The 26,966-nt window shown below is 37.6% G+C and overlaps 1 long non-coding RNA gene across 1 annotated transcript; it reads right to left on the bottom strand.

Moving 5' to 3' along the window:
* Positions 1 to 13,220: 13,220 nt before the first annotated feature.
* On the bottom strand, positions 13,221 to 15,592 carry LOC135783304 (uncharacterized). The gene is made up of 7 exons (XR_010545603.2): positions 14,963 to 15,592; positions 14,387 to 14,682; positions 14,220 to 14,284; positions 14,053 to 14,117; positions 13,838 to 13,952; positions 13,644 to 13,740; positions 13,221 to 13,582 (listed from the first exon to the last, which is right to left on the bottom strand). It is a non-coding gene; the product is annotated as an uncharacterized lncRNA (long non-coding RNA).
* Between the last annotated feature and the right edge of the window lie 11,374 nt (positions 15,593 to 26,966).

Below are 26,966 nucleotides of genomic sequence, written 5' to 3'. Positions count from 1 at the left end.
CAAACATGTGTGAAAACACCCTAAGTTCCTTTCGCTTAGCTAGATTCTCATGGCACTGCCAACGCTAAGGTCATGGGCTTTTTTTCCCAGGAAGCTTTAACAGCATTTGCCGAATGCATGAATGTAAATGTAAGGATTTACAAAGACAACGGCCCACCACAGCTGTGTTTGCCCAGTTCTCCATTCAACCCCTTTAATTTTATTCTTTCCTCAGAGAAAGTCGAACAGTCTTTCATTCCACTCAAGTGCTTCCCGATTCTCCAGATGTAGCAAAGGTGCTCCTAATGGAAAGCAAGAGAATTCATAACTGTCAGCCGGTCTCATGAGACACACTCTGGATGTTAGTACATGTGTTCCGGCATCAATGTTTGAAGTGTCGTTTCATACTGTAATCCGGCAACCAGGGGCTGTTTGGTTCATCTCTGGTTCATCGGAGAGTTAGTCATAATGAGAATGGATTCCACGCTTGATCCTAGCCACGAGGCTGAAAGCGGCATGAAATAAGATTTTCTCTCGTCGTCTGTTTATCTAGACTCGCTGATCATACTACAAGATATTTAAGAAAAGCAGGTACTTTAGTGCACACACTAAAATGCCCAAATATATAAGATATAAATGTACAAAATAAGGACACTCAAGTCATATTAAAACTCCCGTTCTTTCTGTGTTTTTGAAGCTTTGATTGTGTTTACAGTGTGCAGTATAAAATGTGTTCATGTTTCACATGTAAAAAACGTGGTATTTTTCACACAGTTTACCTATCTGTATAACGCAGCTTTCACTGTCCTCAAAATGGGCTGATGTCTTCCTTGTTCTATGAAGTCCCTCCTTCAGAAATACGTATCGAGTTCTTATTGTGTAGTTTGTTTAGTGTGTTGTGATTGTATAGCAGCTTAGCTTTCCGTTAGCTTAGCTGGTGACTGATGTATTCCTGTGGGTGGAGCTTAGTCAAAAACTGTTCTACTGACATCATTAAAGCAGGAAATAGAGGGGTGTAGTCCGAACCGGCCTTCCCTGTAGGCTTTGAAAGGCAAATTCTGTTAAAGAAAATATATCGCCTGGCAGTGAACTTTGAGCTTTATCATTTTGCAGGTATTATTTATGCTCTGACAGCAACATTACACACTAACTCGGGTTCAAAAAATGGGATTAGAAAGAACGTGACCTTTAAGAAATAAATGTGAAACATTTAAACCAAGTGGCATTTGAAGAGTTCAGATGCAAAACCCTCTAAGTCTGCCTGACATGTTTTCTTGTTTACCAGGCTCATATGTTTAGTTTCAGTAATTTCACATGAATGCCAATTAAAGTTTTTTGGTCAGTAATTGAAATGCCTTATTTTCACAAATGTCAGTTTTGTCATTTAATTAAAATTTAACAAATTTGACTGTCTTTAGCTGCAGGCAGTGCATGCAATCTTTGTGCCAAAACTTTAACTTCTAAAAAAACCAAGACAAAGGAAACAATCACAAAATCACCAAATATGCAACTAGAAACACTGCAAATGCTGAAAGTCAAAGTCACTATGTGGCGCTGTGGTCCATGTGACTGCCACATACGGGTTGTATTCAGGTCCTAGCCACAGGTTGTGGCTAGAAGAGATACAGCTACGGCCAAAATCTTCTCGGATGACTGCTTTTTTCATCCTAATTCTACCCCCAAATCTAACCCTAAACCCAACATCTTGCGAGATTTGGCCATAGCTGTTTCCCATCTACCAGAACCCAAGCGCCACAGGGAACACTTTTTAACCATAGTTTTAACCATAGACTGTAAAAAACATCACCCGAAGGATTGTGAAGAGCTTTTTTAAAGCCAATAGTAGGCGTTGCCTGCCGTCACCATCTTGGGATCACGTCACTGCGCATCACTCGCGGATAACCCAAAAATGGGTAAAGAGGCGGTACGTGGGTAAAGCTGAAGTGGCTGGTTTCTGAAACCACGCCCCCCAAGCTTGACTATAGTGGCAGCAGTGGCAGTTCACCCATCACTCAAGTGGCCAGGCCCTTAATTATGCAGAACTTTAAGGTAGGGTTGTTGCGGTGACAGAAGCCGTCTCTCAATATGCGTTCTTGTCTGTACTTGTGTTCTTGTGGACTTGTGAAACGTCATCAGTCGCGGCCCAAGTACTGTTCCAATTCAAAGTTCGCATCAAGTCCAAGTTCACATAAAATCCCCGGATGTGTTCTTGATCCGCCCATTTTATCGAGGATGCATCAGAGGAGACTTGTGTGGACTTATGACAGCGAAGTTTCCCAGAATGCATTTCGCGTCAGGAGTTCGTTCTTCCGAGTCTGAACTTGCAAGTTCGAACTACGAAGGACACAAGTCCGAGTTCGGCGTACTTGGTTTTGAGAAACGGCTAGAATTTTCCCACCGGTTAATCAGCGCGTGACAAACCCGGTGATACTGGTTTCACCGGGTGGGAGGGGGTTATAAATGCACAGAAGTGTGCATTTTACTTTCACTTTTGAATTAGATGCAACTGTTGTTTAAATCCAGCGCTTGCGTACGCTGCGTTAAATCGCGTATGAATTTGCGTGCAAATGTGAGTGCAACAGCTGGTTTAAGTGCTTGAGTCAATGTGCGCAGGTACTTCTGACAGAAACCCGCCAGTCCCAAGCAGAGCAACCGGCTATTCCTCCATAAAGCGCTGCTTGCATGATGGGTTTATTTATACGATCTCGCCTATATTAAACATCATATATGTATATTATAACAAAAACGAGTAAGCACGCGGCTTCTGCCATCGTCTGCTCGGCGCAGTCTGACAGGAATAAATGAAATCTGACACCCGCAGCCGCTGCTCTGTGATGACGCGAGCCTTGCAAACTCTGACTGAAATAAATGAAATCTGGCACCTGCTGCTCTGTGACGTGGTGCGCGTTCAGCTTCGCTGAATTCTGGGAGCAGACACATTCAGTTGTAAGTGTTTGCTCTCTCTTACGAAACTAAATTATTTAATTACAAGAAAATATCAAAACGACGGTGAAAGACGGTGTCGCGGTGGGCAAGTGATCTAACCGGTGAGAGGCTGAAGCACCGGTAATCACCATTTCACCGACTATCGCAACAAGCCTACTTTAAGGCCGAATATAAATTAAACGAATGTGTTACAAAAAATTCACCACACTCACAGTTGTCATGAAGGGCAAAATTAGCTATATACATTAGATCAAAAATACTTTTGTACCACACTGTAAACACATATATTTCTGGTGTAAAGTTTAGCTTTTTTTAACATGAAGGTCTATGGGGATTCACTCCCTTTTCAGTCCTTCCAGTAAAACTCAACTTTCTGCCAAGATATATTTGCTTTTTGCTACGAAAATGTGGGGATTATGAAATCATGCAAGCCCCGCATAAATTTGCGGACTTTGGCTGATTATGCATTGAATCATGCGATCGCATGTTCCACGGTTGAAGCGAAGGCATTTGATGGACATAGTAGCCGTTTCTCAATGTCAAGGATACTTCCTTGGCAGGACTAGTCCTTACAAGTCACTTCCTTCAGAGGCTAGGCGAGGCTCCTCTTAAGCATTCGGAGAAGTCGTTAAATGGAACAGGCTAGCAAGTGCACGTCATTGCGTGATTGAAAGGTGTGCTTTCGGTGCTGCGAGCGTAGGATTGTGGGAGATTTCAGCACGTGAAGAGAGCGAAGGATACGCATATGCATCCTTTCCTGTATTTGGGATATTTCTCGAACGAAGGACTCAGTCCTTGGCTGAAATTTCGAGGATCATCGACATTGGAACAGTCCTTCGACAGACGTCGATGACGTAGCATCCTCGAAATTCTGGCTACCGAGGATCCTTCCTTGACATTGAGAAACGGCTCTTGTATGTCGAGGGTATTTGGCCAGTACCATTACTTCATTCTTTAGCGGTGACTTTTGCATCTGAGCATTTTTAATGAAGTACATCACAAGCAAGCATGCACACAAGCAAATGTTATTTGTAATCATTTATTTGCAGATGATTTGTTGATAGTTTATCTAGTAAAATAGAAACCATGAATTGGTGTGGTCTATCTGTCAGGAGAAAAAGCATGGAAATCATTCTGGTCTTATGTAGCTGCAAATGAACCCCGTTAAAATGGAAGCCTTTGGAAATGAGGACACAAAAGCGAATTGTGTTGATTTTGGTCCAGCTTCAGTTTAAATAGAAAACGACAGCATCCAAATGCATGATGAATCGGAGGCCTGTATTGATTATGGAGAAAAAGGGCTGTTTGGCTATAAACAATGCTTGGCACATTGCTGACAGTAGGTAAGAGGAAAAGAACAGAGAGAGAGAGAGAGAGAGAGAGAGAGAGAGAGAGAGAGAGAGAGAGAGAGAGAGAATGGAGAAAGGCTTTTCAGCTCTGACAAACAGTGTCTATCTAAAGTTTTGTTCAAATTAAATCTTCTTGAAAAACTATTTTACAGCAGGACTATTTGAATATTATACATTATTTCACATCATTCCAAATGTTCACATCAGCATTCCTATGAACGATCTACAATAACAGTCCTGTTATTGAATTCATTTCATATTTAATAAAAAACGTATCAGGCTCTCGAATTACAGCGGGGTAGTGTGAAAAATTTCAACCCTTGAACTTTGAAATGTAAGTGTCGCATTTAAAATGCGGCTTACTGTAGAGTGGTTCAGATTAAAAGACTCATTGTTCGCGATGAATGTCACGGTGTCACCAATCAAAAAAAAAATTCTGCTCCAGTGCCAAAATCATATGACCAAACATGAAATGAAGAATATGACAAGGCACCTTTTATACGTTGTTTGTGTTCTAGGAACAAGTGCTTGGCAGATTTAATTCATCAAAGTGAATATCTAGTGTGAGAAGTTGACTGATTTGCATGTGATAAGACTTCGGTTAACATCGCAATCCACTTGCAGCTCTCTCACATCTGGGCTCCTGACAAACACAGACTTTTGCTTTCATCAGTACCGCTTTCTTGAATTAAATATTTCCCCCATGTACCGACCCTGGTTCACCTTCTCCAGGAAAGACCGTACTTGTAACCTTAGCAAGAGTCAGCAGTTGAGAATAAGGGTCATCGTCTGAGTGCCAACAATCCGGTATTTCTGAATGACCTGAGGATGGGATTTAACCCTGAAGTATTTGATGGATGTATAATATGTGCCGAGAGCTTTCAGTTTATATCTTTTTTCCACATTCAACCGCTTCTGTCCTGAATACTCCTGAACTCTTGAATGTCCTGCTTTCATTCAAACGCGAGCGGGAGTAATTATGAGTTTATATGGACGCAAACTAACGTTATGTCGGAGTCCGCTGCTTGTTTATCAAGTAAACGTGCTGCACAGAGTTTTGTACGTGTATATGTAAGAGCTTTCTCTGAATTTTCAGCGCAATTGATGAAATAGGATCGCGCAACTTTCACACGCTCAAAACAAAACTACTGAGATCAGCCGCTTTAGTTTTATCAATGAAAGGCTTAAAATGATGCTGTTCACCGTGTGTTCATGCCAGAAGTCAGAAAAGACATAAAACAATGTGGTTGGAAGTGGACACATTCAAAACGTTTGAACACCGTTTACACCTGGCATTAAAGTTGTCTACTTGTGATCCGATCAACGAAAACGCATGTTAATGCTAAGTGTAAACAGTCTCTTTGATTCTGTCCCAACGTCGCATATATTTTGCATTTTTTCTTTTGCAGTGTCGCTACTTACAATAAAATAAAAAATCATGCTGACGTTCTTAAAAATAACTCCCCACAAGTGTAAAATTTCAAGCTTCATTGTTATTTAAGTTGAGCTTCTGTATTAATAGTATTTACTCTGGATGTGCGATGTGGACAGTCTGCATTTTTCTATTTGGTTGATGCATTATAAAATGCAAAGTAGACCGATGTCTGTCACTGAATGTTGATGAAGTCTTTTGTGTTGAATGTTGCTGATTGTTTTCCTTTAAAGTCATGATGGCGGTTTTCCATTGCACAGTACCCCACGGTTTAGTTTAGTTTGGGTCGGGCCGGCTCACCTCACTTTGGCGTGGTTAGCTTTCCCATCGAGTTTAGTATCACTTCGTAGTGGGAGGGATTATAGGCGTGTCGTAATATTTGCGCTGCCTACTGCTGTGACATCATTCAAGTGAGAGCGTCATTGTACATTCCCATACATTTATTTATTTCTCAGCCCGCCACAAAATGAAAATTGGCCACCACAAATACATGTTTGCACATCGCGTTTATCACTACCTCTGTCTCACATGACAGTTTCTGTACAAACACCCGTGGCGTCAGTCGACGGCGCTCCGCTGAGCCTCATTTAAGTTGCATTTAGGCATATAATGCTGACGTGCTCGTCGCGAATGTTCCGCCACAAACTGCAAGTCTGGAAAAATATGAAGGTTAAAACTAAATATATTATCAAATTCAATAATATACACTGTTATTTGCTGTATTTTTTGCTGTTTTTTTCTTCAGATTTTGGTTCCCAGAATGCTTTGCATGTGACTGTAAATGTAAAGACTTTTTTGTGTATTCAGTTACATGTAGATTATGTAACACATTTACCTGTTGCCAATGACTGACAAAAAACAGATATTATGGTCTTTCTAATGCTGTTCTTCTTGTGTGTTTTACTGAATAAATAGCTCATGGAGAGTGGGTGAGAAAAGCATGTTGCTCTTTTGAATTTGATATTGATTGTACAAAAAGTCTATAAACACTTGAAGCGACGATCTGATGCATCTGTGCATTCAGAGCAAATGTTCTCTCTTGTGTTTGAGAGCCGAGCGATTGCATTTCTTCGGTTGATTCTCTCCTGGCCTCCTCTTTCCTCCCTTGAGTGATGATTAGCATGCTCGCTAATGTCTGCTAATGCACCTCTCTTCACTCAAGCCCCTTATCCTGGCTGCCCGTGCGTGCGTCTAAATAAAGACGCGTTATCGAGCTCGCGATATCACCCTGACAATCATCGGCCAGCGCTATCGTTCCATTAGCACCGACAACAAAAGACAGGAGCCGTCTAATTCGCCAATCGCCGAGCATCGCTTTCATGGAACTCGTCAATGGATTGTAGCCCTAATGGTGATCTCAGCTCTGGGCTCGATAGCATCAAGTTGGCCTCTGTGTGGAGCTAATGGAAACGTTGCTGAATCTGACCAAGGAAGATTGTGAGGCTGTTGCCCTGACCTCAGGAAGGAAACCATGAAATGCTACACAACGATGCTAGCTTGAGTTGTAAAACAAACAATGGTGGTGTCATGTAAACTTTTATCACATTACTACACAGTTTATTTTAACTAGGATGAAACTTGAAAAAGTGCAAGCCATTTAACTCTAATACCGTTAAGTTTACACTTGCTTAATTGACTAAGCTACTTTGTATCAAGCTCTAGAGAAACACTTAAGTTTGGTTTCCATTAAGTTTATTCTACCAATCTAGATGGCATCAATTTAATGTACTTGGCCCTTTTTCGCCATAATACTTAAGCTGTTGAGCCGAAGGGGACTTGATCTTCATCCAGTGAGCTGCGCTGTAAGGGACGCAAGCTAATGCAATTATGAACTCAATTAAGTCCCAGTAATAGAGTTTCCATGAAAGGACCTGTTAATCTTCTGACTAAAGTGTCTTACAGTGAAAAGAAGGAAGTACCTTAACAATAAAGAGCTGTGTTTTGTCTTCAAAATATAGTGACAAATTGGAGTTGAATAGAAACACAGTGGCAAAATGATTTATTTAGACTTCATGTGTGCATCATGAAAATAAAAGCTAGACGTAACAAAAGCAAGGGGAGAACAGAGGTGTTTTATAAAATTATTTCTTAATTTTTTTCATTTCCAAGCAACCATTATTTTAACTCAACAGCTGCTGTTGCAAAAAATGTCAAATGCAAACAAATATAGTATAAAGTTTATAGAATAATCAAGACAAAAAAAATTCTTACAATTTATCTGCATTCACCAATATAAAATACAGTGGAAGTTAAAGGGATACATCTGTAGAAATTACAGTATTACTGGCAGCTGGTTGCCAGTAACTTACTGTAGATTTTACATTTATGTTATTTACTGGCAACAGTTTGTTCAAAGTTAAATGAGCATGAAATATTTTCAGTCTTTATCTTGTAGTTACTGGCAACCAGCTGCATAATTACAGCAATTTTTTAACAGTGTAGTTAAAGGGATAGTTTGGCCAAAAATGATATTAAACCCATGATTTACTCACCCCCAAGCTGTCCGAGTTGCATATGTCCAATCTTTTTTCAGACAAAATTTTCGGATATTTTAGAAAATGTTTTAGATCTTTCAGTTGATTAAATGTAAGGTCCACGACCTTCAAGTCCAAAAAAGTGAGTCCATCCTTCACAAAATAAATCCAAAAGGCTCCATGATGATAAACAAAGGTCTTCTGAGGGTAATCCGCGCGGTGTTGTTGTAGCAGTGTTGTAGTCGAGTCACCAACTGTCGAGTCCTAGTCGAGTCTCGAGTCCCAGTGTTCGAGTCCGAGTCCAAGTCCGAGTCACCAAAGAAGAGTCAAAAACTAAAAGTAATGATTTAAAAAAAAATAGAAACTAAATAAAAACTATTTATGCTCCACTAAGAAGAACTAAAACTACACTGAAATAAAATATCACATTACATAACTAAATAAAAATAAAAACTAATATTTTTTTTAAAAACTATAATAACCCTGGGGTATAGTTCACTTTTTACACGTATGCAAGGGTCAGTGTACAGTGAAATTTCATGAAATTTCATCATCAAAATAGTACACAACACCATGACACCCACTGCCAGATTTTTGTAACTGCGAATACTTTGTGCATGCTTATTTCATTTTCTTGCAGTAATTGGTTTATTCAAAAGGAACCGTGCCCTGGGGTTCACAAGGTAAGTCAATAAAAAACTGCATAAACAAAACAGAACAGAACACGTGCAAGCTACATCAAAAATGAAGACCATATACTGTATGATAGATTGCACGAAGAGGTCAGGAAGTACCCTCATTTACCAGAACAATGTTTACATGAGTTTTAACTTGTGGCATCAGACCTACTTAAAGGGACAGTTCACCCAAAAATGAAGATTCTGTTCTCATGTTGTTCTAAACCTGTATACATTTCTTGATTCTACTAAACTCAAATAAAGATATTTTTAATCAAGCAGGAAACAGAAGCACCATTGACTGCCAAAGTAGGAAAAATACTTCTATGGAAGTCAATGGTACTCAAAAATGGTTTGGTTACAAAATATCTTCCTTTGTGTTCAGCAGAACAAAGAAAATAACACATGTTTGTAACAACATGAGGGTGAGTAAATGATGTCAGAATTTTCATGTTTGGGTTTAACTGCTCCTTATGGACTCCTGTGGTCCAGGAGAGGAATTGCATGTGTCTAATGCCTTCGTGTTCAAGTCTAATGCCTACGTGTTCAAGTCAAATGAATGGATCTATGGCTAAGCCACTCCCCCAAACGTGATGAGCCAATCACAGTGCGCATAGCTAACCCAATACACTCGGACATTCTCTGTTTACACGTCCATTGAAATGCATTGCAGTTATTCAGTTTCCATTCGTTTTTTTTTTCTTGTCATTTTAAGTTTAAAATGGTCAAACGGTGTGCATGGGGTACATGCAATTCAACACTAGGTATCCCGAGAGGATGGGCAACATTGTGTATTTTTTTAACTTTCCCAAGCCACATTTCAATCGAGATAACGTTAAGTGTCTTCTTAACGTATTTATACGTTATCTTTAACCAGACATGGGGACTTGTGACTTGGTGACTTGGACTCGAGTCGACTCGAGTCACTATTTTTGTGACTTGTGACTTGAGAAAAAATAAAATACTTGAGACATGACTCGGACTTGGAAGGTAAAGACTCGGGACTTGACTTGACTTGAGACATGATGACTTGAATGTTGAAATTACTTTTACAATAAAACCTAAAAAAAATCTAGATATATAATTCTTTTAGTGGCTTTCCAAAATCCTCAAAACTAAAGTCACGTGAGGGAGCCCTTTCAAAATTAGGAAAGAAAAGTCAGATTTCGATTTGTCTGCTACAGACAGCTATTGTGCTCTCTCATCATCAAAGGTCTCGCTTGAAATACTTCAATTTAAAATATATCAGAATTACTCCACATCAAAAACAACAGCTTTCTCCGAAACTACAAAAGATAAAAGCATATCTTTATATGCACTTCCCTGGAGTGAATGAGACCGACGGTGCTTTTACAGACTGGAACAAATAGGTTACTCCATAGCCCCCCAGAAAAATCTGCCATCAAACACCTCTCCCCTTCAAGCAGATCATATGATTGGCCACATCTATCACAACGACTATCACTGTTTGGGGGCAGACAAATAGCAGTTTAAGTTAATGCAATTCAGACACTTGAAACTAAACCGATCCTTCTAAATCCGTTTAAAGACAGACAGACATGGGACTGACGCTTCTCAAGTTAAAGACGACAATATAGATTTCATCGTCTCTCTTTAGCAATTTAAAACCCTTGGATATTTCCTTAAGTTCCTGAGACAAAATGAACAACTGTACCAAAAAGTAAATGCACATGTTTTTGTTTGCACAAGTCCCATGCCATAGTCTGAACAACAAGGTGCTGCTCGTAAGGATGCAGGTTCAAGTCTCAATAGATAGCCTAATTGATAAAGGTGATCAACCAAAATGTCAATGAAATAATAGCATCGCTTCTTTGGGAAATCTAAGTCATTTCTCATGAGAGGTAATTTATTGTACATTATTAAGCGCACTCCTCAGGGGGCACTGAGAAATGTCAAAACTATCAGAGAAAGTAAAATGCTACAGAGATTTTGGCAGTCATGGCAATAAGCGCAAGATGGTATACGGGTTCCTTGACATTTGTGCTGCTAATTTAAAGACTTTTTGTAGGGATAATTACAATTGTACCATCTGAGCAGCACAGAAAGAAAAAAGTTTGTGTTTCTCTTCATTATTTTTTAACATCTGTTTGTTACTAGAATTCAAATAGGGAATTGAATGAGAGACTTTTCAGTTCGCTCATATCACACTTGGGAACTTACACGTTTTTAAGTGTAAAAAAAATCACGACAATCAAGTCATGATTTTCTGTGCTGTCTCCCAACACCTGCTAAGGCTTCAAACTACAAACACATGTATCAAACCCATCCAGATTAAAATGTATTAATTTATATTAATTTAATGATATTTATAATTAAAAATATGTTTACAAATAACAGAGCAGATTACTGAAACCCGATTTACAGTATACTGACAGGTATGTCATTCATACATATGTGATGTTGGCGTTTTCATCTAAAGGATGTCATTTATAGACATCATCACTAAAACGTTCCCTGTCAGAGGTTAGAATGACATTCAGCATATGTTTTATTGAAATTTATTATGTGAATGATTCCTCTTTCCAGATAATATGCTCTTTAACAGACATCATGACGGCATATGTGCTTACTATAGAGTACAAATAATGGTTCTGAAAGGGTTATTTGCCGCAACAACATAAAGGAAACACTTTTGCTTACACAAAGACCTTTTTGGTCAACGGTTCTTAAAATAATTATTTCTTTCTTACCTCTCTTTCATAGTCTGTAGAAAGATTTTTACAACAAAGAAACTTCAACAGAAAGGTTATGTGGATATTAAAGGCTCTTTATTGAACCAGCCTGACAAAGAACCTTTTAGAAACTGTTACTTTTAAAAGGATACTTCAGCCAAATATCAAAATTAAATCCTGGATTTACTCACGCTCAAGAAGTCCGAGATACATATGTCCATCATCTTTAATACAAACACATTTGGAGTTATTTGTGTAAATGTTGTTGCTTTTACATGCTTACCATGGGTTCACACCAGCCCCGTTTGAGGCGTCAAAAACGCGTCTAGTTTGCCACTTGAACATTTTGAGTTTACTCGCTTCATTTGCGTGTAAAGCTGCGCATGACATTCCAGTCATCGAGACATTCATGCGGAAATTAATGTCATGTGACTCCGCTCGCATCCTATAATCACGCCACTACTAGAGCAAGCTCCTGATTGGTTAATGCGGTGCGTTTTTCTGCCAAAGTTAAACGTTTTCAACTCGCGTATTTGCCACGGCAACGCTCAATTCGCGCGAACTAGATGCCCATTCATACCAGCTGCGGTAGAGGCGTCAAGCACACGTGATTTCTATGTTAAGAAATCTATGTTAACATAGAAATCACGTGTGCTTGATGCCTCTACCGCGGCTGGTATGAACGCAGCATTATAATGGTAGAAAACAGGGATCAGGGAACAACTTTGAATCCCCAAAACAGACTGATCTCACGGAAAGTTGTGTTATGGTGACACAAAATCTGATTAATTTATTTGTGTCCATGGCACGAAATTCAGCCTTTTTATGTCTTTTTTGTGAAATTTGCACAAATTTCTATGAAAAGTTTATCGTGTCCATTATACAACTTTCTTTTCTTTTCGTTTCATTTCATTTTATTTATTGTTTTCTAGTTGTTTTTTTCCTATTTTCTTACCATTGTCGCTTGGGTTTGCACTCTCAGAAAAGAAAGGACATAAATGTACCTTTAGGGGTACAATGGCTTGTCACTGGGGCTGTACCCTCAAGGGTACAGTTTTTGTACCCTTGGCAGAGGGTACAAATTTGTACCCTTGTGATTTGTACCTTAAGAGACCAGTTTTGTACCTCTGGTAACAATTTTGTACCTTTATTTAACAGTACAAATATGGACCCTTCAAAAAGGGTACAAAATTGGCTTTGACAGGGTACACTCATTTATTATGGTTTTAAAACTTATACATATATCTCAATCTAAGTACTGTAAACTTTAAATTAAAATTGCATATGACTCAATATATTTGTGTTGGTTTAGCCAATCGTTTAGCGTAAAGGTACATTTTAAACATTAGTAAAAAAAAAATGATAACAGAAAAGATAAAATACACAGTTTATTGAACAATCATTTATTTTACAAAAGGTTTAGATATAAAACAGAAGTGTGCTGTTCAGTCCAAATTCACAACATTAAAAACTAATATTACATTTACACTTTACTTATGAAATATATCATGTATTCCTTTATGACAGGAGTGGGGAACCCTGGGTCCTGGAGGGCCACTGTCCTGCAGAGTTTAGTTCCAACCCTAATCAAACACACCTGAATTTCATTTTCAAGTAATCCTGAAGACTTGAATTAGATTTTTCAGGTGTGTTTAATTAGGGTTGGAACTATACTCTGCAGGACAGTGGCCATCCAGGACCAGGGTTCCCCACCCCTGCTTTATGACTTTAACAGACTGTCCAAACAGGAATATTTAAAACAAAATCAGTGTGCTGTTCCTTAAACCAAACGACATTTAAACATTTTTAACAGGGCCACATCTGTCCTTGCCAAGCAGTGAGAAACACACAAATATACATTTTTTCCCTGATAAAACTGTGGTGTACTCACAGCATAATGAGTAAATGAATAGGTCCATATGGAGTAACATTTCTTTAGTTTTTGTTGTGTTAATGATGGGTGGTAGAGGATAGTCAGTCAGCCACCTTAATGGTAAAGATCGAAAACTGCTCTGGGCACGTTCATACTTATCTGTGAGAAAACACAAAAATATGAATTCATATTCCACTCACAACATAAATAAATGTGGTACCTTTAAAGTTTTTGCGTGTGCATGATGGTTGGTAGAGAACAGTCAGCCACCCTCAATGGTAAAGATCCAAACTTGCGCGGGAAACGTTTGTGCTAAACTGTGAGAAAACACACATAAATATGAATTAATTTTCCACTTACATAACTGTGGTGTACTCAAACAACATAATAAATAAATAAATGTGGTAACATTACCTTTAAAAGGTTTCTGTGTAACTGACTGGTGGCGAGTAGACAGTCAGTCAGTCAGTCAGTTAATCTCCCCCCTGACTGAGAGATTCAAACTTGCGCAGGAAACGTTTGCGCTAAACTGTGAGAAAACACACATAAATATGAATTATTTTTCCACTTACAGAACTGTGGTGTACTCACTTAACATAATAAATACATAATAAATGTGGTAATGTTACCTTTACAAGGTCCTGAATGACTTTTGGTTGAGAGCAGACAGACAGTCAGTTAACATTAGTCCTTACTGAGAGAGAAAACACACATAAATATGAATTAATTTTCCACTTACAGAACTGTGGTGTACTCACTTAACATAATAAATACATAATAAATGTGGTAATGTTACCTTTACAAGGTCCTGAATGACTTTTGGTTGAGAGCAGACAGACAGTCAGTTAACGTTAGTCCTTACTGAGAGAGAAAACACACATAAATATGAATTATTTTTCCACTTACAGAACTGTGGTGTACTCACTTAACATAATAAATACATAATAAATGTGGTAATGTTACCTGTAAAAGGTTTCAGGGTAAATTACTGTTTGGTGGCGAGTAAACAGTCAGTCAGTCAATCTCCCCCCTGACTGAGAGAGATTCAAACTTCCACGGGAAACATCTGTGCTAAACTGTGAGAAAACACACATAAATATGAATTAATTTTCCACTTACAGAACTGTGGTGTACTCAAACAACATAATAAATAAATTAATAAATGTGGTAACGTTAAAAGGTTTCTTGGTAAGACGTGTAACGTTATACAGTCTGTCAGTTAATCTCCCCCTGACTGACTGAGAGAGATTCAAACTAAACTGTAAGAAAACACACATAAATATGAATTATTTCTCCACTTACAGAGTAATACTTAATACCACTTACTGTGGTATACTTAATGCACATTAACCTGCTCATAAAAATGAGTCTAAGGAGTCTGAGGTAATAGTGCTGTGTCAATATCGCGTTGACTCGTCGTATACAACTTTACACAAATAACCGTAACCGAATCAGTATTAAAATGAAGAGCCACGACAAACAACACATTTTTAAAGTTTAAAATGTTTTAAAGATGATGAATGAGTTTCCAGAGCTTACCTGTTAATGTTCTTTATGTGTCTGTCGTCCTCCTGCGCTGCTCTGTGAAACTGACTCCGACCGTGAGATGTGGGGGGGATGGGCGCGTGTCAAAATAAAAGCGCGGGGTTTTTTTCGGTGTGTGTGAGGGATTTAGTTATTCAGTATTTATTAAATATTAAATATTTAAATAATGGTTAATCAATTGCAGTTTTTGAATTCATATCAAAGTTTTTATTAAGTGAAATTAACTTTTTTTTCATTAAAATTTAAAATTAAAATTTAAAATTAAACACACTGTCAATGAACAGAAGAAAACTAATACTACTTCAATACCCATGTGTCCAACTAAAGGAAACAAAAATTGACACAATAGTTATTTACGTTACTGACCAGATTTACAGCAGTTGTCTAGAACAACAAATAAAAAAAAAATGGCAAGAGGCTGTCTCTTAACATTGTACCTTATCCTTTAAAAGAAATGGTACAAATATGTACCTTTTAATGCTTGGGAACAAATATGTACCTTTTTGACCCTCAAAAAGGTACAAACATGTACCTTGAGGTCCAATAATGAGCCCTATGGGGTACTTTTGTGTTGATTGTACCTTGGGGGACAGAAATGGACCCCTACTGTACCCCTATTTCTGACAGTGTGGAGTTAGAATCACTTTCTTTACAATTTTAGACATCCTAACCCAAACCCCAACAGTAACCCCAACTACATACGAGAATAGTTTTAAAAGCAGAATAGAAACATGTAGAAACCAATACATAAAAGTACATCCTAACCCAAACCCCAAATCTAACCCCAACCCCAAGCAACAATGGTTTAAAAATAGGGGGGAAAAGTGAGAAAACAATACATTAAATGACACAAAAAAGAAAGTCATGCCACGGACACAAGAAACTTTTTATAGAAATTTGTGCAAGTGTCATGAAAAAGACATTCGTACTCAAGGACACGAATAAATTAATATAATTTTGCATGACATAACACAACTTTCCGTGAAACCATGTTGCCCAAAAAGTGGATCCATCCTTCACAGAAGTAATCCACATGGCTCCAAGAGGTTAATAAAACTATTTTGCAGGTAATCGATGCAATATTGTGAGATAAATATCCATATTTGAAATTTCATAAACTTTAATAATTATCTTCCGGTAACGACGCCATCTTGGAACGATTCCCTGCGCAACTTTCCTATGGCAACCAATGCTTACTTACGCTAAAACTCTGACATGAGTCCAACATGCCGCCATTACCGAAAGCTAGTATTGCCGTTTTTAAAATTTGAAATCTCAACAAATCACCAAATTTTGAGCAAAAAGTTGAGAAAATTAAATTTTTGTGAAGAACTTTTGATAGAGATCAGATGCAGAGCGATCCTCAAAACTTAGACATACCCCATACTATAACCCATACTTGGAATGTGACCTCTGCATTTAACCCATCCAGTGAATAGTGAACACACACACTGCAAGTCGTGAACACACAAACACCCGGAGCAGTGGGCAGCTATCCCTGCAGCGCCCGGGGAGCAATTAGGGTTAAGGTGCCTTGCTCAAGGGCACCACAGTCGCAACCCGCCGGTCGTGAGCCTCGAACCGGCAACACTTGGGTTACAAGCCCAACACTCTAACCACTAGGCTACAACTGCCCCAGCAGATAGCGGTATTGCAGATTGACAAGATAACTCGTCAAATGCGAGAAAAGAGTTAAACAATAAACTGACATGAATTAGTATCATTCCACAAAACAACGTTGGAACGGTCCTCTTTCTGTGAGCGGTAGTTTCGTATACGTCATGTGTGACCTTTCGACAAGATTACGTAATACGTAAGGTCACGCTGGCACGTCAAAAGGCTAATGCAAGATGAGAAGGTCTGGTTTAAAAGTACTTTTTTGGTGAAAATGATGATCGTTTTGCTAGATAAGACCCTTATGCCTTGCTTTGGGATCCTTTAGAGCCCTTTGAAGCTTGAGTGAAACTGCAATTTTAAACTGTAGCTGTAAACTGTTGAGGTCCATTGAAGTCCACTATATGGAGAAAAATTCTTGAAAGTTTTCCTAAAAAAAAAATTTCTTCTTGACTAAACAAAAAAAGTTCAATTATCAAATAAAGTAAATTATCAGGATTTTTTTTATATAAGTGGAGTAATCCTTTAATTTACGAAAAACCTTTTTGTTTTAAAGTAGTGATAAAAATGTATGAAAGAAGTGTTTCTAACAACCTTTGACTAAATTGCAGCCTGAAAAACCTTTTAAGCACCTTTATTTTTAAGAGTGCACTATAAGTCACTTGGGGTAAAAGGATCTGCCAAATGTAAATATCAGGGTCAAAATTAGTTAAGCCCACCTGCTTTCCATATTTATTTTTGGCCAAACCGTAATTTATTTTCATACAAGTCAGGGGAAATCAGGGCTCACACATCTGCTATTATTACCTTCATTTACCAGGGATCCTGGCATTATTATGACTCGCAGATATTTCAAAAACAGCTGTATGAACAGTACTGTACCACACTAAAATAATCCATCATGTAGTAGCCTATCCATTATGTTTTTTTTGTGGGTCTGAAATATACTGAAGATACAAAAAATATTGTGATAATAAATAAATCATGGGGGGTCTCAGGAGCCACATATATAAAGACAGTAAAGTATGAACTGATTGTAATAGTTAAATCCCAATAGGCCGACCCATTGATGATTTACTGTACTGTCAACTATAATTATACTGTCGTTGTGACATTTTATTCTAAATGTATAAATATAATTTAAAACATATCAATAAAATAAATATTTAAACATCAACAAAATCAATATAAAATCCTGTTTTCTGTTCATTTGCGGTCGCTCTGTACTGTAATTTTTCTCCCTCTGGGTAATTAAGAAAGTGTGGTTTAGAAACACATGAACATTATTGGAATTAAAACACAAACATCTCCAATTGATCTTGATTTTACGAGAAAGGCTCTGTGTAAGTGTAGCATGAGCTCAGATGTGACTGAGAAAATGCAACTACCGTAACAATCAAATAACCAAGACTCCAAGTTCCAGGCAAAAAATTCATTCTTCAAACAGATGAGCCTCTCGTTTCTAAGCTTTATAAAACAATGCACTTGTCTATGAATGACAAAGATATTTGATTTTCCCTCGGACTGCTTCTCGTCGGCCTCCCAGAATTGATTCACTCAGATTCGTATCCGGGGGAGTCATCTTTGAGCGCTTTGGTATTACTTTATGTCCCTATTTCTCCCTCCGTGTCTGTTTTATTTCTTTTTGGCTCATTCACGGGCGAAATCATAAGCAGTCATGATCCTGGATTAAATGTGCAAATTATTCCATCACCTTCTTTACTTTTTTCTTCTTTCTGCTTTTTATTGCCTGACCTGCTTTTATGTGGGAGCTCCAGAGATCTGCATTTGCATTTCGCTTTGGCAAGTAGCTGTGAAATCTTCTGTGGCCTTCAAAATCTTCTCATCTTTTTCATCCGCCTGAATATTTTGGCATGGGAACTAAAAGTTTTATGTATCGGAGGTAAATACTAACGTTGGTACATAAGGGCGGTGTTATACATATAGGCATTTAGCAGACACTATTTAAAGCGACTTGTTACAGAAGTGAAACAGCAAAGCGATTCATCATAGGAAAGCAATAACACCAGACGTGCTGTACAAAGTCACTTTCAGCTTAGAAAGTTTCACTGATCATTAGAGACACAACCCGTTTAGAGAGGGTTTTTTTTAAACACTAATGTTCTTGCTGTCCAAAAAATGAGATGAGGAGATGGATCTAAGTGCAGATCTCAGTTTTAAAGCAACACTATGTCGTTTTTTTACCTTTAAATAATGTCTCTAAAATTATTTCAGTGATAGAACAACTTTTAACTGGACAAATTGTACTGTTGCTGCAACCTGAGCAGCCTCCTAGCTGCTACAAGCACACTCTGAAAGTGGCGGTGGAGGCACTGTTGCGCTTTTCAACTACATGGGGGAGCTGTGAGTCATTTTTACATGGAAACTATATAGTGTTGCTTTAATAAAGCAAGTAAAGAACATAAGCCAAAACATGATCATGAAACATGAAGTTGAAGACATACAATAACTAACAAAGGACAATGGCAAAATAGAAATTTACACATGGTTTGAACAACATGATCTTGAGTAAAAGATGACAACATTTTCATTTTTGGGTGAACTATCCCTTTAACCAGCAAATCTAACTTCGGACAAAATTGGGTGAGATTTGAGCAAAAATTCTAGGTGTGTGACATCCCTACCAAAATCATGTGGTTTGGATCTGCTACTTGGATTTATAAAGCTGAAATGTGTGACACTGAAAGCCTGTAAAACGAATGTGACTAGAATAATACGTCCTTGATAATCACCCACATCGTTGTTAGTTTATGTTTGAGCAGGTGAATGTGTGAAGTTTAAGACACACACTCATAATTTGTCTCATGTGTCCTTGCCTGAGTCCTCCACCTTTAATCATTCATATTTTGTCCTAAGAGAATGAAGGCAGAGATAGACAGATAAAGACAAACCCTGAGGTCTACAGGCAAGATGAAGTCAGGAGTTATAGCTGTTCATGAGCTATATAAAACTCAGTCACAGTCTGGTCAAATTGACAAATGAGAACATACACACACACACACACACACACACACACACAGAGAGAGAGAGAGAGAGAGAGAGAGAGAGAGTGAGAGAGAATCAGGTTAGATTTACCTTGAGGGAGTCATTGGATCAGTTTGTCTTTTATTGCAGCCTCGAATGCAGCGCTGGACAAACCACAGATGCACTCTTGTGGTTCGGAGGTGCATGGTCCGTCTACACAACTGCAATACAATATAAAACACTGTCACAGGTTTAAAGGGATAGTTCTCCCAAAAATTAAAAATTCTGTCATCGTTTACTCACATGTTATTACAAACCTGTTTAAATTTCTTTTTTTTTTTGATGAACAAAAAAAATATTATGAGAAATGTCTGTAACCAAACCGTTCGTGGACCCCAAATGAGTAAATGGGGTCCACGAACGGTTCGGTTACAAACATTTCTTAAAAATTTTCCTTCTTGGTCATCAGAACAAAGAAATGTATACGGGGTTTGTAACAACATGATAGTAAGTAAATGATGAAAGAATTTTCAATTTTGAACTTTCCCTTTAAGTGTTTTCTATGAGGGTAAAATAACGTCAAAAGATTTGCATGCGCAGGATCATATTTGTGAGAGTGTACGTGACATTGCAAGCATAAAATAAATTTGCGTGCGCAAGACCAATTTTGTAAAGGTGTAAATCAAGTTGCAAGCGTAAGAAAACAAGTTTTGCATCATTGTACTGTTAATCGTAAGTGTAATTCATGTCTTGTAAAACTGAAACTTCATATTAGCACTAAATAAGTATGAACTGTATGCATCTGACCTCAGTTTTTCCGCGCTTACACTTTTGCCACGGTTTTTGCGCTAAAATACTGCCAAAAGCATTGCAAGTCTGCAAACAATGGTGTGCAATGAACAACACACGTTAATGAACGGTAAATATGAATTAATCACGCAGAATCTGTCTCTGTGTGTAAAATAAACCAGTTGTAAATGACTTGTTGCATACGGAGGAAAACTATTTCCTGAAACAACCCAACATCTACTGGTCCCTTTGCGCTTGCAGTTTTGTCACGATTCTCTCACTGATTTGAGTTTGCAGGCGCGGGTGGGAAGGTGGGGCTATGAAATGAGGCTCCTGATGACTTATTGTTTTCTCTATTCTGATTGGTTCAATATAACGCCAGGAGTTCTCTTAGTATCGTCCACGAGGCTGCAGGAATACTACTAATGACTTAAAAAACTGTCATGCTTCGTTGTTCTTCCCTTTTTTTTCTATTTAATTTGAAGCTGCTTTGGTATGTTGAACGATTGTTAAAAACGCTACATAACTAAAATTCACTTTTATATATTTTATATATATTCTTATATATTACATTATTATATATTATATATTACAAAACACCTGCTTAAAATTCTGAATCAACTCATGTCAGCCAGCTTAAAGGTTTATAGACTAGGATGGAGTATTTGGTGCTACACTGAGTCATTTCTTATTAAGTTATGTTATAAATAGTAGGCTACTCCATTCCATGCCATATTATTATGGTCTAGGATGGAGTACATGGATGTATTCATTAATTTTAGTTATGTAGCGTTTTTAACAATTATTCATCATACCAAAGCAGCTTCAAATAAAATAGCAACAAAGAAAACAGAGAAAGAACAACAAAGCATGGCAGTTTTTTAGTATAGACTAGAATGGAGTATTTGGTGCTACATTGAGTCATTTCTTATTAAGTAATGTTATAAATAGTAGGCTACTCCATTCCTTGCCATATTATTATGGTCTAGGATGGAGTACGTGGATGTATTCATTACTTTTAGTAGAACAGTGTAGCATATAATTCCAAATTCAAACTATATTCTAGTTAACGTATTTCCTAAACAAGTTACTGTAAGATACTATCACAGAAAAATCAAACAACAACAGAAGTAACAAAATCGCTACGGTTATGAATGAAGCCATATTAATGTGAGCAGTTTTACTGTAATGTATAAACAAAAGTTCTAAGTAAAAGCTAGCAGCAGTCTCCTAGTAAGCAAGACTTAGCAAGGGTTGAGAAGAAAACTGACGTTATTTTGAACCAATCAGAATAGAGAAAACAATGAGTCATCAGGTGCCTCATTTCATAGCCCCGCCTTCCCACCCGCGCTTGCAAACTCAAATCAGTGAGAGAATCGTGACAAAACTGCAAGCGCAAAGGGACCAGTAGATGTCGTGTTATTTCAGGAACTAGTTTTCCTTCGTATGCAACAAGTCATTTACAACTGGTTTATTTTACACACAGAGACAGATTTTGTGCGATTAATTCATATTTGCCGTTCATGAATGTGTGTATTTGCGCAGTATTTCAGCGCAAAAACCGTGGCAAAAGTGTAAGCGCGGAAAAACTGAGGTCAGATGCATACAGTTTATACTTATTTAGTGTAAATATGAAGTTTCAGTTTTACAAGACATGAATTACACTTACGATTAACAGTAGTATGTTGCAAAACTTGTTTTCTTACGCTTGCAACTTGATTTGCACCTTTACAAAATTTTTGCACATGCTAATTTATTTTACGCTTGCAATGTTTAGTACATTCTTACAAATTTTATCCTGTGCATGCAAATCTTTTAGGCGCTAAATTACCTTCATACTATAATAACTATTTTCCGATAGCGGCCAATGAGCATTATGCCGAGCATACGATAAGAATAAGACTTTAGTGAGAACTGTGCATTGTGAGTTGTTTTAGCTACAGATAATACAGATATTCTCTTGTCTTATCTTGAATTTCTCCACCATTTTCTCTAAAAATCTTGGTTTAGACGACTTTTTATTCGTGACTGCCATTGTTTTGGTCTCTGCACTACGTTTAAGACTCACAAATTTTCGTAACTATAGGTACGCACTACGCCACTACACTACGTTACTACACGAAACTACTTATTATTGTTTTAATTTCTATCAAGCTATAAACGGACAACAAAAAAATTATTTGACAATTACATCAGGTTAGTTTTTAATCAAATCTCATTGGTTCCTTTGTGTGTCATGACCAGACGTAACTGATATCAAACCTGATGCCAACTGTGTAATTTTCACAGTTACAGCAAAGAGAAACATTTGCATAACAACTTAAATTTTAGTATGTTCCTATAATAAATCTATTTTATGACTACTTGGAACTATATTTATGTTTAAACAGTGCTTTTTCTTGACAGACAAGGTTTCTATGAATTGTCATCTTATAAAAAGCCGTGTGAAGACAGCATCTGGGATTGGATGATATGAGGGCGAGTAAACAATGACAGAATTTTTCATTTTTGGGTGAACTATTCCTTTAATCTAAAACCGTCTCTGGAAAACCGACTGTGATTTATTTGTTTTTATATTACTTTTATGACATGTTTTCTTTCGGAAGAAATGCATCTGTTCGGAGTCGGTATGTCAAACGATGTTTACCAAACACTGGCAAACATATCATTGAATGTCTCCAGATAACGCTATAATCTTGCTCCCGGTGCTGTGAATGACTACAGTATTGTCCCTTATGTCTTCACAAAAGTTTTCAATTAACGCAGCCCTACTTAAGCCCTCCAAAGGTCAAATTCAGCCAACCAAATTCGTTCCATAAATGAAAATCTTCTAGTTAAATTAAACACATTGACAGAAAAACTCAATAAAAGAAGCTCATCTGAAGAGCACAATGGGTGTGAGATGGGAGCTGTGCATGATAAAGGAAAGGATGAAACAATGGTCTCTTTGGTCACACTTGGATGTGGCCTTTCTCCTAAATAAATTCTCCTGTTGGCAGTCATATTAAAGCTATAACAAAAACACTTCTGGGAGGCCTATTTTGAGTCGGTAACTGAATTCTTCGGAAATCGTTTGGCTAAATGGCCCTGAAATGTGCAGCTGGCTGTGTTAGACAGTAGCCGTGCGAGTTGAGACTGTGGATTACGCAAGAGGATAAAAAATCGCTCGATCGACTCAAACGCACCTCCCGTCCCCTCCCAGCTGTCTCTCAGCGCCTCAGATACCGGTCTTCGCCGAGATCCTCGTAAAACCCCAGAAATCCTGCTGCTATCGAGCAGAGTTTCCGTCCAATCCCACCAGATCAGAACAGCTACTGGAGCGCATTACAGCACAGCTGGACGGGGGACCGGGCGCCGCGAGTGCTGTCAGGGGAAGTGAGTTTGACCCAGTCTGAGCTGTGAGCCAGTCAAAACATCTACAGAAAGAAAAGAGAGAGACAATGAGGCAGAGGATAAGTCTGAGCGTTAATGCTGATGAAGGATTACTTCTGTCCAGTGACTGCTGTTAAAATAATTACAAAAAAGTCAAACAGAATAGAATAGAAAAGCCCCAGTTGTAATCTGATAAAGCGATGGCAACTGTACTCTCCAACCACTTTTGATATACCGTAAGTAATCGCATGGGGCCCCCGAATAACATAGAGGTGGTCGCGGGGGGGCCTTTGGAAATGAATAGATCCCGACTTCTCTTGTGAAGGCGCTTAATGTTCAATCCACACTAATGGCAAACGGCGCATTGCGACATAATTAGATCTGTGTCATTACAGTCGTTGAATGGGACCAATCTCGTTTTATCACATTGTGATGTGCCATGACATTGCTCGCTTCTAAATTTAGGGTTCGGAAATTAAATCACTTCCCAAATTAAGTTGTCCGGCAAACTACAATAATAGTGATTATGATAGTAAAATAAAAAAATAGCTCTGAATAAGAGGCACATGAAATTAAAAGTGACAACAAACCAACAACAACGGGACTAAGCAACAGCAACAATAACATGGTTAACGTAACTTTAACTAGAATCTACCGTATTACTATATCTATTGTATCTATATACTGTAGTTGCCAATGGTTTTTTATTTTAGCAATTACGCAAACATTGTAAACAATACTTAAACAGCCCGTATATATGCAAATTACTTGCAGCGTATTCTGTGTCTGTATGTCCAGGTCCAACCCTGTATCACGAAATTATGTACCTATAGTCACATACATTTTTGAGTCTTAAGCGTGACACTAACACGGTTTTCCGCCTTTTTGCGTGAACATGTCACGCATTTCTGTTTACGTGTCACTGTCACGTATTTGTTACTCAACTGTTTTTTCCTATTTACAAACCATTGACGTCTCGGTTTAGGGTTAGATTTGGTGCTTGAATTATAATGTCTCTTTAAGAATTGGTTTATAGCTTGTTTTCATGTTTTTTTTATATTTTATGATTTTTAATCCATTGTCGCCTGGCATTAGGGTTAGAGTTGGGTTTGGGAAAGGATGTAATTTTTTTGTAAATCTAACCCTAAACCGAAGCTAGAATGGTAAGAAAAAAGGTCAAAATAGTTGATTAACAAATACGTGACAGTGACACGTAAACAGAAATGCGTGGCATGTTCACGCAAAAAGGCGGAAAACCGTGTCAGTGTCATGTTTAAGACTCATACATTTTCGTGACTATTGGTACGTAATTTCATGATATGAACATGCACTGAAGGACTTCGTTAGTTTTGTTTTCTTCACACACAAAAGTGTTCTCTTCGCTTCATAATATTGCTACACTGTAAAACCTAAAAGTTAACTCAACTCAAACCATTTAAGTAAACCGGTTGCATTAGTTTTAAAACACATACATTTGAGTACTGTGAACTTAAACAAATTGAGTCATATACAGTTATGCACTTACATTTAAGTTCACACTACTAAAATATAAGTGCATAATTGCAGATGACTCAAGTTCACAGTACTTAAATTTATGTGTTAACTTAAATGAACTAATGCAACCGGTTTACTTAAATGGTTTGAGTTAAGTTAACTGTTAGGTTTTACTACTGATGGCACATGGTCCTTTTTGGTGATGTCTTTCATTCTTTTCTGGGAAAAGAATTATGAAAATCAAACTACAGTCTATGGGAAATGTGTTCTGAAGACAATCGAAGGACTTGGTGGTATAGAACGATCCAGGGGTAAGTAATTTATGATCAAATATTGGGGTGAACTAGCCCTTTAAGCTAGTAGTATATTGCTACCCAGTAACGTAAAAAAAAAATTGTCATCAGAATAGTATGGGTGCACTGTACACTGTATGATTTTTGGTTTTGGACGTTTGCATGTGCGTATGTTTGATCGTGTGCGTACGTTTGCGTATACATGTAAAAAAACAGACTAAACCCCGAGCTTTACTCAAACTCACCCTCTCTCGTGGTTTAATTTTTTTTACATCATTGGGTTTTCACGATCACACCAAGGTGGCCCACAAACCCATGCGGTGGCCCTCTCTTCTGTTTGAGCCAACTGTTCTCCAGCACCAATCTGTGTCTTTCTCTAATATTCAAACTTTATCTTGGATTTAGGAAAAATGCTCACAAAATCCTGCGGAAATTTGCTGGACTGCTGTTGCATATTTGGCCTTGTGGGTTTTGGCTTGGACAGTGCAAATTAAGTCCGTGTGAGTTTTATTTGCAACAACTGCGTGTTTACGTAGTTCTGGATAAGGAAGACTGGGGCAAGTTGTCACAGTGGCTTTTCTAAGGGTTGGTTTATATAGAATCTAAAGTAATGTCGAAATCACTTTTGAACAATTTCACCATTAATGCCTAGTGGGAAAAGATACATTTCACTGAACACTTATTGGCCTTTTATTGTCCAACAGTAGGGGGATGCTGTCTAACTTAATGGGGTAGTTTTTTTATAATAATGGGAATGTGCCATTAAATTACAGGCTTTGTTTGGCTTTTGGGATTTAAAACCTTTCACTTTAAATAGTAAAACACTATTGGAGAACAAAACGATGTAACAGAACCAATTTAACAAGGTAGCCTACAATAAATGTATCAAACCACTGTTTTAACAAAAATTTGGGCAAAATAATAAACATACAACAGATAGTATAATACAATTAATAATACAATTACAGAATTTAAAACACATGTTATGACTTGCTTTAATAAAAAAAACGTGACAATCTGCCCCACGTGAGAAAGACTTTACTATAGTAAACTGTAGTATACTGATGTAGGCCCATATTATAGTAATTACTAGGTTTGTTAATATATATATTCTGTAGTATAACTAGTGAATTGATAAACTGTATAAAATCTTATCCTACTTAAATATTTACTATGGTAAGGTTTAAAACACTTCAGGAATTTTACTAAAGTTTATTATGGTAAATACAGTACCTCATTTTTTTTATGTGGGATGGACTCAGCATTGCAATTTTTTAAGTCACAAAAACGATTATGTTCTCAAAACCTTGACAGCTAGTATCTCCTCTTCATGGCTGTAATATTTATAAACCAGGAGAAATGACAAACCATTTAAATTCAGTTAGGAATATTTTTTAAAGAAAGGCTATAGAAATGTTGCATCACGTGAGCAAGGTTGAATAAAAATATAA

This window comes from Paramisgurnus dabryanus, chromosome 7, assembly GCF_030506205.2.
Source record: "Paramisgurnus dabryanus chromosome 7, PD_genome_1.1, whole genome shotgun sequence".
In the NCBI taxonomy this organism is placed as follows: domain Eukaryota; kingdom Metazoa; phylum Chordata; class Actinopteri; order Cypriniformes; family Cobitidae; genus Paramisgurnus; species Paramisgurnus dabryanus.
Note: the sequence above shows the minus strand (reverse complement) of the source record. Positions and strands in the feature narration are given on the sequence as shown.